The sequence below is a fragment of the Rousettus aegyptiacus genome, unplaced genomic scaffold, assembly GCF_014176215.1.
Source record: "Rousettus aegyptiacus isolate mRouAeg1 unplaced genomic scaffold, mRouAeg1.p scaffold_m13_p_17, whole genome shotgun sequence".
Lineage (NCBI taxonomy): Eukaryota > Metazoa > Chordata > Mammalia > Chiroptera > Pteropodidae > Rousettus > Rousettus aegyptiacus.
Window position 1 is genome coordinate 27,777,843 of NW_023416292.1, and position 15,778 is coordinate 27,793,620.

General features: G+C 44.7%; 1 protein-coding gene across 4 annotated transcripts in view; it reads left to right on the forward strand.

The window, feature by feature from the left end:
* Positions 1-1,530: 1,530 nt before the first annotated feature.
* OTUD7B (OTU deubiquitinase 7B) overlaps positions 1,531-15,778 on the forward strand; it is a 46,748-nt gene continuing 32,500 nt past the window's right edge. The window contains exon 1 of one of the 4 annotated variants that reach the window (XM_036234949.1): positions 1,531-1,848. The gene's annotated coding sequence lies outside the window, so the exon portion shown is untranslated. Of the gene's footprint in view, positions 1,849-2,102; positions 2,261-12,306; positions 12,329-12,603; positions 13,400-15,778 lie in introns of those variants that run through there. The other 3 variants (XM_036234950.1, XM_036234952.1, XM_036234951.1) reach the window with 3 other exon arrangements.

Genomic DNA, 15,778 nt, shown 5'->3' on the forward strand with positions numbered 1-15,778 from the left:
TCCTGGGAGTGGGAGGGCCTTGGTGAAACAAGACAGCTTGAGATTTTTGAGGCTTCTCATCTGTGGATCAGTCCTCCTGCCTCAGACTTAGCTAGCAAGGGGTGGGTGTGGCCAATGGAGTTCAGTTAGAATCAACTTAAATGACCAAGTCTCACCCACTCTCCTCAAATTTGCCACTGAACTGTAACTGTAGCCAAAATTTGTAGAACTTACATGCTTGAAGCCCGGGCCAAATGATTCTGTTGGCCAACCTGTCTTTTTAGTGCTGGGTGTGCCTCACACAAGGCACTCTGACCTGCTCGGCCTTGGTATGGCGCTAGGCACAGCCCAAAAGTTTCAACTCTGAGCCCAGGGTAGGCCCCAAGAGATACAGCTGTCTAGGAAGTTCCTGTTCCAGGTGTCGATTTTCTAGTTTTGAGCTGGATATTCCTAAAATGTCTAAGTTCCACCTTTCTTTAGAAACTGAGGACTTCAAAAAGTGGCGAGGGGACAGAAAAGTTGACTTTCTGACATTTGATTTTAAATAGCCCTAAGAGGCACAATTTAGACAAACATTTTAAATGTGCAGACCAGGTGCCATAATGTTAAGAATCTGAATGAAAATTTAGGATTCCTTTGGTCAGATTATAGAAGGGACTGTCCCCATTTTGTGCTTGTCGTAAGAGGTATTTATTAAATGGCACTTCTCATGTGAAACAGTTCACATTCTCCGAATATTTATTCATTCATCCAACAAATAGGGAAGATCTGCTATGTGCCAGGCAAGCTTATGTTCTCATAACCAGTGTAACTCACAGAGCGCAGTGTGAGTTCTGCCTTATAGAATATAGTTTTATGTACCTTACTCGAGTGTAAGATCCTTGATGCCTGGAATTATGTCTTGTTCATTTTTGTGTCGCCGGTGTGCACGGTTCCTTGCACATAGTAGGGACTCAATGACCATTTGAATTATGCTGTAATGCTGTTCGAAGGCATGACCAGAAAAAAATGCCGCCTAACTTTTTTTGATTGTGCTAACAGTCTAAGGCAGGCATGTCAATACAGTATCATCGTGCACGTCGAGAAATATTGGGTGTGTAGAGGATAGGTTCGATTCATGAAGGGCGTAGTGAAGGACGGGACAGTGCGTGACTGGGCAGGGACTGATCTAGAGTTTTCCTCTGGTCAGTCCAGAACGACTGAGTAGATTAACTGGAATTTCAGTCTCCTCATTCTAAAGTATTTTCATCCCTCTCACCTTTCCAGAACTACCCCGCCTCTTTCTGGTTCTTCCTAAAGGGCCGGGACAACTGAGTCTACCTCGAAACCTCAAGAGTGTCCCCTGCCTCCCTGCAGCTCGGGTTCAAGAACCCTCCAGACCAGGGGTTTTGGGAACACCGGCCAGGAAAACAAGGGGTCACGCGCGGGGCAGGCGCCAAACTGGCCGCGGCCCGGGGAGCGGCGCGCGGGGCGGGGCCGCCGCGGGGCGGGGCGGGGCGGGGCGGGAGGAGGCCCGGGGCGGCCTGGGTGTCACCGCCAACCCGCTCCGGCCGGAAACTGGCGCCTGTTTCCGGCCGGACGGCCGAAAACCACCGATCCCGACCCAGCCGCCGGAGTCGGAGTGGCGACCGGCTGTGGAGCAGGCGAAAGGCCACTGGGGGAGGCCACTCCGGATCCGTCCCGCCTGGCTCCAGCTCCGGATCCTGCGCGGAGCGGCAGCCGCGGCCGCAGACTCCGCCACCGCCTCCGCCTCCGCCGTCGTCGGGGGAGGGGCCGGCCGGACCCCGGGGTCACAGCGGAGGAATGAGGAGAGGCGGCCGGGCCCCGCGCTCCGCCCCGGCCTAGAGCCCGGCCCCGGGAGCCGCGAGGGTAACGGAGCCCCCCGCCCTGTCACCGCGCCCCTGTCGCCTCTCAGCCTCCCACACTCCGACCCCCTCATCTCCACTGTCCCCCTTCTCTTTTCTGGTTACGGTTCAGCCGTGGCCCTCGCCTCTCGGCACCGCGCCTGGCACTCGCTGTCCCCTGCTTCGTCCCGACCTTCTCCCGGCGACTCCTCCCTCCCACCTGCGGCCCGCGCTCCCAGCCCCCGCCCCGCCCGCGGCCTCCCTCCCGGGGGCGCGGGGCGGTGCGGCCCGTCCGCGCTGCTCCGCGACGCCTTCGGGGAGGGGCGGCGGAGCTCCTGCCCCGTAGCAGGATAAAGTTCATTTGAAAGTCTCGATGTCAGATAGTAAAATGCAAAGACAACGAGCTCGTGCTCCCTGATCGGTAGCCAAACGGAGAGGTGCGTCCACTGATGGAGGAAGGGAGCGAAAAAGTGTGCGTGCGTGTGCGTGCGTGTGTGTGTGTGTGTGCGCGCGAGATTCTAGGGGAGACTTGTGAACTTTAGGAGAAAGAAAAGTTGCCGCGAGCCGATGGAAACTTTAGAAGCCGATGATGAGTAAGCCGGGGGCTGCGTGATCTCACTCCCCTTCTCATAATTACTAGGTTAACGGTGTGGCTCGGGCCGGGATGGAATGGGATTTGTTTACTGGGCCGGCGTATTTTTAGCCTGTCGGCTCACAAGGACCAGCGAGCGCTCCGAGTCTCACCCTCCCTCCCTCTCCGTCTTTCTTGCACTCTCCTTTTCGCTCTCTCGCTCTCGGTCTAGGCAGTCTGTCTGACGTAGGTGGCTCCTGTGGGCACGATACAAGATAGAAACATTAAGTTGAAAGAAGCTGATTGGCGTGACATTTTATGTGAGAGATTCTCTCCAAACTCTTTACGGACTGTTTTCATGAGTGTAAAAGCTAGAACTAGCGGTACTTTGACTTTCATTTTCCGTACCATTTTGTAAGTACGTAATATAAAATGCTTTTTGGAAGAATCGGACCCTGGTAATTTTTCCGTCTTTGGCTTCTCATACTGTGTATGTAGGAGATCTTTGAGGAGGCTGGAACCCTTTGTCTTTCAGAACCTATTTGTAAGGTGGGAAAGGCCAAAATAGACAGAAGAGGTGGTGGGAAGGCTAATCCCAAAGGGTAGCTAACCCTAAATCTTTTAAAAACATTTTGTATACTATGTAACTTAAAAAATTTCCTTTCTAACAAATGAGATACCATTCTTCACGGGGTGCAAGGACTTCAGCCGGTGGCTAGGGAGAATCAGACTTGTAATTAAACATTTTCTTTGCATAATTTACAAGTGAATACATTATAGGCAGACAATTATACTCTTTGTCCTCATTGTTTTTTGAGCAGTTCTTGTAAGGTTTAGTGGCCATCCTGCTGTGCTTGTCTATTGATAGCTTGAAGGCTGAACCGAACTATAAAATAAATGAAATTAATGTTGCTCATCTGGAGTCTGAATACCGATCTGTTCTTGTTTCCACTGGCTCCCCGGCATGTCTCGGAGCACCGCCCTGAGTAAGTGGCCAGTTACTATGTACTTAGGGATTGCAAATGAATACAAATATTAGCTCATGCTAGGAATGATTGAGAAGGTAAATATGCTGAAAAGATATTTCAAAACTGAAATAGGTTATTTTTCCATTTTTTCCATTTTGGATCCTCAGCACCTTTCTGCTGATAATTATCCATTACCATGAATAATTTAGAATTGAACAGATAGCCACTATTGACATTACAGATCAAGCAGGAAGGAAAGATGCAAGGAAGATGGTTCCCAAACTACTACTATTTTTCGTTGTTGTTGTTGCCTAATTTGACTTATTTCTTTTATTTAATGCTAAAGACCCCCTTGTGGGAAACAAAAGCAAACTTTGCCAAAAGGACTCTCCGTGAACTTGTATAAAGCAGGCTGACCCGCAGTGAATGCCAACTGTTAGCTGGACTTGGTGGAGTTATCTCATCAATGACTTGGAAATTTCCCTAAACTTTTATTTCCTTAAATCTCTTCTTTTGGGATGCCTCTTGAAAAAAGATTTAATTTGGAGGGTAGAATCTGATTTTTAAAAGATCACACACACCCTCCCAGAGCCTGTCGACTACCAATAATGGTTTCAATTTGTGAGTTGGCTGGCGGCAATATTAGTGATGGTGTCTGGTGAATTCTATTTATTTTCATAGTTAGCAACTTTCCCTAGTCGAACTACATATGTTATTCCTTGGGGGTAAAGGTGGGGATTTACAGGGTTGACCAAACCCAGGAATACGTGGGTAGGGCAACCCAATGGCCCACCTCTATTCCCAGTTCTCAGAAGGCTTTGCTTGGAATTTTGAGATTCAGTATATGTAACCAAGTGAATTATGATGGAATAAGGAAGGAGTGAAAATAAGTTTTCAGGTTGGTATGGGGGCACTGAGTGCTACTTTATAAAGTTTTAGAGCTCCTGAATGTCTCAGGCATGCTAGGAGTAAAAGTGATGTTGGCAGAAGACATCATCAGGGAGCATCCCTCCTCACCCCAAACATCCATCCCATCAAGGAAATACTCCCGAGACCATGTTTCAAAGTATGACTTCAGCAGCATCTTTCCTCTGGGAGTGGCAGACCGTGGAATATTCTCCATAGCCCCAGATAAGTTCAGAGAATATAAATCTGTGTAACTGGAATGAAGTTGCAGAGAAGTTTTATCATGAATGCCTGCATTCAGTTGATTTTTTAATATGATAGAAGAATGGAGTTGATTTTTTTCTTCTTTTTTAGTAAGGAATCCTTGCCAAATAATGATTGAACACTCCCGTGGATAAAGCAGTCTCTAAGTGACAGGCTTTGGGGAGATGTAAAAGATATAAAAGATGTAAAGACATTGTTTTTGCCCTTGGAACAGGTTGGGTTTGGACAAGGTGTTATGTAGGAAATGGGAAGGCGCCTATTATATTAGGAAACAACATAGAAACAAAACCAAATTTAATGCCCTACAAATGGGCTAGAAAACTTGAAGTAACAAAGTAAGAATCAATGAGACGAATTAGGGAAGATTTCTGAATCAGTAAAATTTGAAATGGATTTGGGAGGCCATGGATTTAGTCATAGAGAGGCATGGGCTATAGAGTTAGAAGGAACTTGGTACGAATCTTGGTTATAGTTTTTACTATGTGACCTTGGACAATTTACTTCTCCATCCTTATCTATAAAATATGTGTGAGGAGTAAAAGAAATGTTAGGAGTAAAAGAAAAGATCTTCCAGGCAGAAAGTCTAGAATGTACAGTGCACACTGATGGTATGAATGACTAAGTTGTATTCGTGGGGCCAGTGAGAGCGACTGGAGAGAATGTGGCTTGGCCAAGTCATGGGTAGAGCGGGCTGAAGGGTGGAGGGCGCTCAGAGGCCAGACTGTTGGGTGTTGATGGAAAGGTCAATAGAGTCATTGTAGGTCCTTGAACAAAGGATAGATTTCATAGGAAATATTGAGCCCTCTGGTCCAGGAACTCGGGGACAGGGAGTCAGGCAGGCACCAGTACATTGTGACTCTTCTGCATCTCTTCTGGACCATCCTGGCCTCAAGGGATCAGCCAACAGCCATCAGATTCCTTGTAGAAGTTTTTGTGTTCACACACTTCACTCAGTATGCTGAGCTCTGCTTGTACCTGTCTCACACTGTATCTACCTGTGAGGGAGTCACAAGGCTATGGCTTGATTCTCCTCAACAGCTTATGGTAAGGACAGTACTGTGTTTTCAGTGGATTTAACTTTCAGTTGTCTTTGCTGTCATAGTGAGCACTAGTATAGGTAATTCAGAACTTAAGAGAAATTTCTTGGTTTGAAAATGCATTATTTTTCATGTTTTGGGGATCATACGGATGTTGAAATGAATTTGGATTTCTAAGCCTGTATTACCTGATGGTGAAGAGTACACTGATGGCGAAAAACAGTCATCTGGGATTAAAGACTTTGCCTCAGAAGTCCATAAAATGAAGGTGGCTTTTTCAAGACCTGGGCTTTGTAGAGGCTCTTCCAGATGTTAGCTCCACTAACAACAATCAGTCACAAGTTTTCCTCCTGAAGTAAGCTTATTTGAAAATATGGCCACTAAAAAAAAATAATAATAATAAAGGAATGGGGAGAAGTGTGCACATTTAAGAATAAACAAACAAAATCACACAGCTGTTCTTTTAACCTTGTTCTTTCAATTACTTGCCTTCCTGCTTTCCTTCATTCCTGCCTACTCCCCCCCACCACCTTCTCATCATCATTACTAAACTATGTGCTTGTGATGTCATGAGCACGGGATGATTATTTACCTCTGGAGGCAGGAGACTGTAGTATCTGTGAGCTGGAAATCAGAGATGGAAAACGCAGGAATCTTAATTTATACAGTGTTGTTCAGGATTATTTTCAACTGCTTTTTAGGATTATGTCTTATCCCTTTATTTCCTCTAAGAAATAGTTTTGGGTAGGAGAAATTACTAAACTGTTATTTTTAGTGGCCTGCTGAGTTTAGTTTGTGCAGGGTGCTATGGAGGATCAGATAAAATGACAATTTTGTGGCTTGAAGAGTTTACAGTCCAGTCAAGTAAAATTTTATAATGTAAAAGTATATTATCGATTGCATAGTACAGACTTCATACCTTAGGTATTTTGGGAGAAGAGTACTCAGGTAGTTTTAAATGATATCACAGAGGAAATGTAACTTATTCCAGTTTTAAAAAAATAAATAATATTGCATTAGGTATAAGGGATGAAAATAACAGAAAAAAGACATTTCATTTTGGATCTGAGCGTGATCAAGCAAAAACCTGGACTAGGAATATACTTGGGATGTTCTCGGGGCAGCGATGAGGGTGACCCAAGTGGCCTTGAATTGTAGTATGGTTTGGAGCTATGTCTGTGGGCAGGTCTTAAATGCTAGGCTTTCATGTTTGGATTTTAAATGACAGAAAATTGTGAACCGCAGAATTCTTGATTAGATTAATAATATGGTGATAGTGGGAAAAAAGGTTGGCTTAGAAGGGAGGGAGGTTGGCATCTGGGGTGTATGGGGGTGACGAGCTAGGGTCGTGGAGAGTGGAATACAGAGGAAGAGGAGCGAAGAAGAGGTGACGAAGGGCGAATTGAAATTCGCGAGTCCTGGATGTGGCAGATGAAGGAGAGAGATTGATCAAGGATGACTATGACATTTTAAACCTGAATTTCTGAGACGTTGCCTGAGATAAAGTTGGGAAGGTTTCGTCGTTTTTTAGGGGCATATGTTGAGTTTGAGATGTGTTGGATTTAAAGTGACAAGGAGCCGTTCCAGTCGTTCGACGTGAGCCCAGCGCTGGCGTGGAGGTGGGCGTACCGCTTACGCAGTCGCTCGGCACAGAGGTAGCTGTAGCCAAGAGATCGAATAAGGTCCCGCAAGGCTGAAGTTTGTGGAAAGAACAGAAGGCCGAGGACGGTACTGATGGCAACTCAGTGTTTTCACTCTTCAGGCCATCATAACTGATCTTCCCTTCTCCTTTCCTGTTTTCTGTTCCTCCACTCCCTGCTCCATCAAATATCTCCTGAATGTGTGTCATCTGGTAAGCATTGTCTTAGGCTCTGAGGAAGCAGATGAGCCAGGCAAGGTCTCTGCCTACAGGAACTTACGGGTCTCGTGGGAGGAGACCGATGTGTCATCTGGGTGGCGTGAAGCGTGGTAGATGCTGTGACAGAGTATGTAGTGAGGGAAAGGGGGGCCTGCGGGTCTGCTGTGCCTCGGGCACGCAGAGGGTGGAAAGCGCCTCCCCGAGGAGATGGCACTGGAGCTGAGTCTTGCAAGAAGAGTTCAAGGCGTACCCCATAAATGACGGGGAGAAGTGCGCGCCAGGCCGAGAAAGCGGCGTGAGCAAAAGCTTACTGGAAGGAAACAGCCGGACTTCTTCAGGTGACTTGGAGGTGATTCTCATGGCTGGAGGACGGGGTCGGAGGCAGGCACGAGGCTGGGGAGGCAGGTCAGGCCAATCACGGATAGCCTTATCTTGTGCTGGAGTAAACGGTGAACCACATGGGGTGATAAAGTAAATTTCAAGTTCTAGAAAGATGGTTTTGTCGGTGGTGTCTAGAGCGGATTGGAGAGGAAAAGCAAAGGCTTTTAAAATAACTCTATTATGCTTAGCCAGCCAGTAACACAGTCATCGTCGAGGGTTCATGTTTGTAGAATCGTGGGATCAGAGAACTAGGGGACTGTTAAGCTTTCTTAGTCTCCCTCGTTCATTTTCAAATGGAAAGCCTGAGATTTACTCAGGATCACAGAAGTGGTCCAGCGGTGGCTTGGTCTGGAATTCAGTCTTTGGTGCCTGTGATGGGATGAATAACCGTTAGTTCTCTCCGATTCCCGTGTGTTGTTCGTTACGTTCTGCCACACTGCGTTGTGCTCCGAGATAGAGGGATTTCTGTCCTCTTGTCCTTTTGACCAGTCCAGTGTGAGCGGTGGCATCTTCTCAGGGCCGACGGGGGAAGAGCTGCCCTGAGAGGACCTTGGGCAATAGGGACGTTTGACCTTAGGCAGTTGGGTGCCCTGGAGTGAAGTGGAGAGGATGTTGGGTTATTCAGCTGTCATGACTCAGATGTAGAAAATGTCAAGGTATTTGTTTTGAGTGTACAGATGTTTTTCTCTCGCCTGCTAAGTTCCCTTCAGATTGTTTTCTTATAAATTTAGTTTTAAATTATGCTAACGAATCTTTGCTAAATAGGCTATAATAAATTGGCACTGACAAAAAGGATATCTAATAAAACAAGATATATCATTACCTTTGGATTCAAAATCTTCCATGTGTTTTTAATTACATTGGATTTTTGTGAAGGAAAATTGTTTAGGTTTAAAGTGCTAAGTGAGTTTGAATGTTGTGTTTTAGTCATTTTTTGCTGGAGAAGAACAGAAGAACAGGCTAGAGGACAGGACATCTTAGCGGTCCCTAGATTCCCCTGGGGGAAAGTTGGGACACGAGGGGATGTAGAAGGACGGGTACCTTCCATTGATAAGTTTTCCTCAAAACTCGAGCTGTGATTTCTCTCCCCTTTCCTCTGGGCCCAATCAGCATCTTCCCCAGCAAAGAGCCTTGGCTTGGAAACTGCCCACTTCAGCAGAGCTGCCAATTCTTAATTCTTTCTCAAGTGGGCAAGGGTACATTTTGTTTTTGTTTGTGAGTGTTTGCTGGTGGGGAGGGGAGATGGGAGGCACAGAATAGCTCCTCACAGTGAGTCTTTATCTGAATTCCTATGGAACTGGAAGTTTCCTTGGCTTCGTTTTGGGGGAGATCGATGACTTGGTTACGCCGGTATTTATGTTATGTGGGAAGGTGGTTCTCTTTCCCCGCAGATATCTGCTTTAGCGTGGCAGTATCCGCTTCCTTCTGGTCCATGTTTGTCAGCCCCGCCCCACCCTCTTCTGGGCGCCTTTGGAGCATAACTTGTGAGGGAGATAGATGAAGGAACCAGCCCGCTCCTGTTATTTTTATGTTAATGACTCCACTGTTTTTCCAGTCACCTGGCCCTTTCTTAATTTAAACATTTTGTATAATGAGAAACTTTAAATATTTAGAAAAGTTCAGGGAAAAAACCCTAACACAATTTCATGCCCACAAGCAGAATTTAATGGGTATTAACATTTTGTCATATTCATTTTAGATATCTGCTCACTTTAAGATATAAAATGTTAGATATAGCTAAAGCCCTGCTTAGCATCATTTCTCCCCTCTTCTTTCTTGGGAAAAGGCTTCTGGCCTGATTTGGTGTGTATCATTCCATTTCATGTTATATACTTTTAAACACACACACACACACACACACACAACATGTAACTTTGTTTTCAAATCTTACATAAATAGAATCGGCTTTTTCTCTCAACCTTGTTTTTCATATCTGTCCGCATGTAGCTCTAGTTCTTTTAATCATCTAATTTTTCAGCCTGGTTTCCTCCACTGCCCTCCCCACTTGCATGTTGAAAAAAAGCCTACCCATCAAAGTCCTGGTTTATACCATATCTTCCGTGAAAACTTTCTTGATTCTTTTTTCTCCCAACAGGTATGAACTTTCCTGCTTCTGAATCCTGTGTTTATTGGTACTTGTATATTCTTGTATTTCAGTTTGTTTGCGCCCATGACTTGCCTCTTCCACTACACTGTGAGCTCCTGGAAGGTGGCTAGTCTCTTTTATCTTTGTGTCTCTTGCGGGGCCTGCCACAGTTAATTATACATAGTAAGCATTTAGTAACTATTAGTGACTAAATGGTTAATTAATGAATAAAAAGATACATCCTTTGCATTGGCAAACTGTTAGTTTAATTATGAGCGTTATATGGCCCCAGGAAAAATACAGCTCATAAGGAAACGGTCAGTTTGAACATTGTATAAAAATGCACGTAAGCGGCAAGAGCAGTGAGGACCAACTTCCTGCCGGAGATGAGCGCAGCAGACATTCCCTGAGAGACGGTGGTGCCATCCCGATGAGGAAACTCCTGGGAGTCAGTCCTGATGGCCTTTGAGGCAGTGTACTCCTGCACCAGACTCATTTCCCTGGCTAGCAACTTCTGCTACTGTCGTCAAGGTCTTGGCACCTTCTTCGGAGATGGGAAGTTGGTGTTGAGAAAAAGCAGCCCATCTGTTCACTTGGTAAACACTGCTGAGAACCAGAAATTCTCTGGCCTGATATACACATACCTACACACATATATACTACGTACATATGTTGTTAACGAAATCTATCTATCTTTATTTTTTTTTTAATGAGACCAGATTATATCTCAGAATATTTCAAAGCTTTTACTTTTGAAACATATAGTCCCAATATGTTTTGGCCTCACAGAAGCTCTTCTCTCTCCCTCCAAAAAGAAATAGAGTCGAACAGTCTGAAATTTTGTAATTTTGTAGGTAAAAGTAGTCAAATATTGGCAATATCATGTGGGCGAACGTAATACGTCAGGTCTCGATTTCTGCCTGGGGTTCTGAGGGGCATCATCGTGGACCGTTTTGATGTGGATAATCCCAAATCCATTTATAATTCAAAAATGCATTTCTGAACTTCAGTTTGTAACTGATTTTTTGTTATCTTTATTCAAAGTCTTGATAAAATGTTTTTCTTTCTCAGCATCCATTTAGTATATTCGGAAAGATCGTGAGGGCAGGTGTGAGCGTTGGAGGCCAGAACAGCCTCTAGGAAGTAAGCCTGGGTGAAAACTTTTGCTGTCAATAGTGACATAGAAATGATCGAGTTGGCTTTAACGAGCTTACTTTTCCTTTGAGTAAATGACTCCGCCCACCCTTCCTGCCACCCTCATGTCCACTGTCTTAGTCTTGATCATGGAGATCTGGTGGGAGTGGGGGAGGGACAGTGGAAGAGAAAACGGCCCATGGCCCTTGACTTTATTTGGAGATAAAACAGGGGACAGGGCAAGACCCCCCAGTTCCGGGCACCTCGTGATTTCCCAAACAGTTCTAAGAGTAAGGTGTAGGGAGATGCAGAAGTCCGAGAAAGGGGTAAAGAAACAGACAGAGCAGATAGCAGGAGTTAGCAGGTGTCATGGACTAGGACCGAAGAATGGGAGTGGGCAAAGGAGATGGTATAAACATTTAAAGAGGTTCTGTTTCCTCTCATCCTTCAAAACCTGGCTCAGAATTCCCTATAAACCTTTTCCTATAGCTCTATCAGAGTTGTGTTCTGGCCACATACCTACTTGGAAAACACCATATATAGAATTCCGCTTGAAAATATCAGTTATGTGTTCGAAAGTGGTTCTTTGAAAAGTTAGGATCATTTTAAATGAGTTGGTCTACTAGTGTCTTTTAGATCATTACTAACTGACATGAAAAGAATTCCTTCGAGGCGCTGGTGTTCGCAAGCTTTGCTATTAGCGTGGAGGTAATCCATGTGAGGAACTGAGGCAAGACACTGCGAAAATATAACACTGCTGACAAAAAAAAAAAAAAAAAAAGGCAGCAAGTTCTCATCTGTTTTAAAAACTTACCTGCTCTTATGAGTTCCTTTGTGAGCATTTACTTTTGACTTCATTGAACTGGGAGCTCACCTGGCTGAGTGTTAGACTTTTCATTTTTTGAAAATTTCCATCAGTCCTAAGGACAAGATTACCTGACGTGAATTGCTCCTTGTTTACTAACCAGGGCTAGAGGCTTCCATACTTCGTGTAAATATCATATATATATGACATATATGATATATATGTATATCAAGAAATGTGAGAAACAAATACAGGCTACGTAGCAGTATATGTATCATCACATATCATTGTAGAACCGAAAGGAGATTTACATATTGTCATCATTTTCTAGGTGAAAATGAGGCCCAGAAAATTTAAAGGACTCGTCCAAGGTACCAGTCACCATCAACAATGAACATTTTATTGAAACCTGCCTTCTGAAAAGTTAGGGCTCAGGTATAGAAAGAGTTAAATTTATCAAGAATGTAATTAGCAGTGAAGAGCACCCACTAAAAGGTAAATAGTAACACAAAGCTGTGGGTTCTCAGCGTCAAGGGGGGAGGAGTTGGTTATATAGGGCGATGTGGAAGTTTAGAGGGAGTAGATGGGGGGTGTCACCCCAGGATAATCTAGTTCTCCGAGAAGAGAGAAGACGGAGGAAGTATAGTGGGGAAACGTTCAGGGGTTCAGGGCGGGAACAGGGAGCCTTGTTTTGGGGGTGAATAGGTAGGTGATTGGGGCTGACGGAGGGGGAGAGGGCCTCGGGGCTGGGGCAGCGGAGTGTGCTCTGTCCTTACAGTGAGAAATCCCCGAGCAGGGAATTGTGCGTGTAGGTTAGTATTGTAGGAAAGTCGGTTAGGCCGTGTGGTGCAGTGGAAGAAGGGAGACCGGCTTAGGGCTGTTGACATAGTCCTGGGAAAGCAGTTTCCACAGGGGTGACGTTAATGGAGAAACGGGACAGATTTGAATGACTCGAAGAAAAATAAATAGAATTCGGTAACTTTTATGGGAAGGGGGCTAGATAAGACCAACGTACAAGTTTTCCGTCGGGGGACTGGCAGGGGAGGAGCTGGCTTTGGCAGTTTCCGATACATCCGCTCCCCTGAGGCGGACCTTGGTGGGAACCTCTGCGGGGCTCGGAGTCTGCCCAGTGTTCTGGGTGGATACTGAGCGCGGAGAGGCTCAGGGGCCGCCCTACGTTTGCCTGCCCCGAGGCGGCGGCCCGAGTGAGCCCATTGCTCGGGCCGTTCAGCACGCTTTCTGCTCCGATTGCCGAGGAGGAGGTCCAGCGGTCAGAAGACAGCGCAGATTCTTGGGAAGTGAAATGGGAAGTCAGAGACCACATTATGATGAGGTTTAACCACAGGCTGTTTCGGTTCTGCATAGGTTTCCTCACATTTAGGCCCTAAGTGCGCATACTTCTGGCTGGCAGGCTCATGAGGCAACAGTGACTCAGGTTTCTTAGAGCTTCTGCTCCTGAGGTTCAGTTCTTCGTAGTCAAGAAGATGCCTTCAGATTTTGGATTTAATTGCGTATGCTCTCCAGCCTCCAGTTCTGAAGACCGAACAGGCCTTCCACTGCTTGTAGGTCAGTTGCTTTGGTTACAAGCTGTGGGTACAGTGGCCTCCAAGGTCCCATTAGTCTTTTCAGAGTGAAAGGAGGAGGAGAGTTTTGGACCCAAATCTTTCAAGTTTCTTTACCTTGTCAACATTTAAGAACAATTTACTTACACAGATCTTATTACCTAAAAAGGCCGGTAAATACTATGAATCACTATAGTGTTTTTGCTAATGGGAAGGTTTTAGAGAACTGAATAGCCTTCTAAAAAAATCCTTTATCTCTGGCTTTTAACTGTGGCGTCAGGTTTATTTAAGATGCAGTTTGTCCCCATCCTTTTTCTTCTTCTCAGCCAGGCTTTTACTCTATTTGGTAGCAGATATCTGAAGACTCAAAATTCCATTTTCTGGCTCAAACTAGCATTTATTACGTAGCTACCATAAGGGTCTGGCACTGGCTTTTAATTTCATCCACCAAGACTGAAGATTCCTGGATGTTATGACCAGGTCCCCAGTAGCAGACATCTTCCAGGGCTCAATCTCTGCAGTCTCATCCCATCTGATTCCTTGCCGTGCCTCTTTTATTAGAACTTCTGACCTGGCTGGGAATGAAAGAGAAGAAACAGTCACTACTTCATAGTGGGATCCTGCCCTGAGTTATACTAAGCGCTTTGTATGTTACCTCATTTTATACTCACAGCAATTCCGTAAGCTATTTTTATACCTATTTACAGACTTTCATCTAAAATATTTATTACTGTTAATAATATATTGATTAATTTATCCAGAATATTTAAGGTGCTCTTTAAGGTGCTGAGGATACCACAGAGAATACCAGATGAGGTCCCGGCTAAGGCACAGAGAAGTTAAATAACTTGCCCAAGGTCACACAGCAAGAAAGTGACAGCTGGGATTTAGATACAGATCTAATGGATTCCGAAGGGACCGTCTGCAGCCACTGTCACATGCTGCTCTTTGCATATACTGCATGTTCTCTGTGATGACATAAATCAAGTTAGGAAAATAGGCGAAACACCAGGATTTCTTTGTTCAAAAGATTCTTGATGAATCTAAGAAAGAAAGCTATCTTGGTCCTGACAAGCACACCTGCCCTATAATGCTATTTCTCCTCTCTTCCCTTCCCCCGTTCCTACTTTGTGTCCACCCACTCATACCTGGGTCTAAACTGGACAGCATGGCCTGCTTTGGCATTTGGATATGTTTATGCTTTGAGGACTGGGAGAGTTTTGTTTGTTTTCTTGGCTTCCTGAACATTCCTTGCCCACTTGCAAGTTCTTTCTTGTAGCACAATGGTGAGTAATGCGTTGTTAACATTGTAATGTGGTCATGCGAGTTGGAATATTTTTTCTTTTTCCCCCACTTCTCTCTGATGAGTATGTGAGTGGGGACTCTTGGGTCAAATTGCCTTCTGTAGTTCATTCAAATAGAGAAGCCTTTCTGTATTCAGAGAACTAGAAATAGTCTAAAGGTTGGGAAGACTATCAAAATCCAGATGAAATTCAGTTTCATTAGCTTTCTAGGTTTATTCTTTAACTAATGTGATCCAAGAGAGTACTTGTTTTAGAGTTTGGCCATCATCACCATGTGCCATATCTGGGATGAATGGTGTTTATTCTGGAGTTAAGAGCTTAAAAAGAGACAGAAGGATTTTTTTGTGTGAGCCTTGCATAGAAGAAAGCTTCAGTCTGTGAGGGTGAGGAGCCGAGTTCCAGCTTGAGTTCTAGGGAATGAGTAGGTGGGATCAAGGTTGCAAGTGCTAGAACTAGTTAGAACTGGGGATCTGGTCATTTTAGTTTGGGGATTCAGGAGTGTCCGGGCATGGCGCATGGCTCATGAGGTTGATCAGGTGATTTATGTATGTAGCTTTGTCTAACTTAGTGCTTGATACTTTACTAGTAGTGCACAATAAATGTTAGTTAAATATCTTAAAAAGGTACTTGAATGTTGAGTGTTGTCAGTTTGTTTTTCTTGGGAAGCTTCCCCATTAAATATGTTCTTCTTTAGAAGAATATTTATTGATCCTTAAACTGTGGGTAAAGCATTTGGGAAAGGGATTGGGGTAACAAAGATTTATAGTGCCAGAGATTTGCTGAGGTTGTGGTCTCAACATTTACAAATTGAATCAATTAAGCCTAGCATTGAAGGGAAAATTTGTGATTTTCCATTGCTGGCGTCAGTCCTGTGCTTTTTTGATAGAAATAACTTCTTGACCCTTTGGCAGGACTGAGAATGCTTTTCTTTTCAATGCTGGTTGCACTGGGTTTGACTTTTGGTATTTGAGATAGCTGCCTCTGATGTTTCCTTTTATCCCCTTCCATTTTTTTTTCAGTGAGCAAGGTAATATATTTGCAAGTATTTTGCTATCACTACCACTACCAATAATAATGTT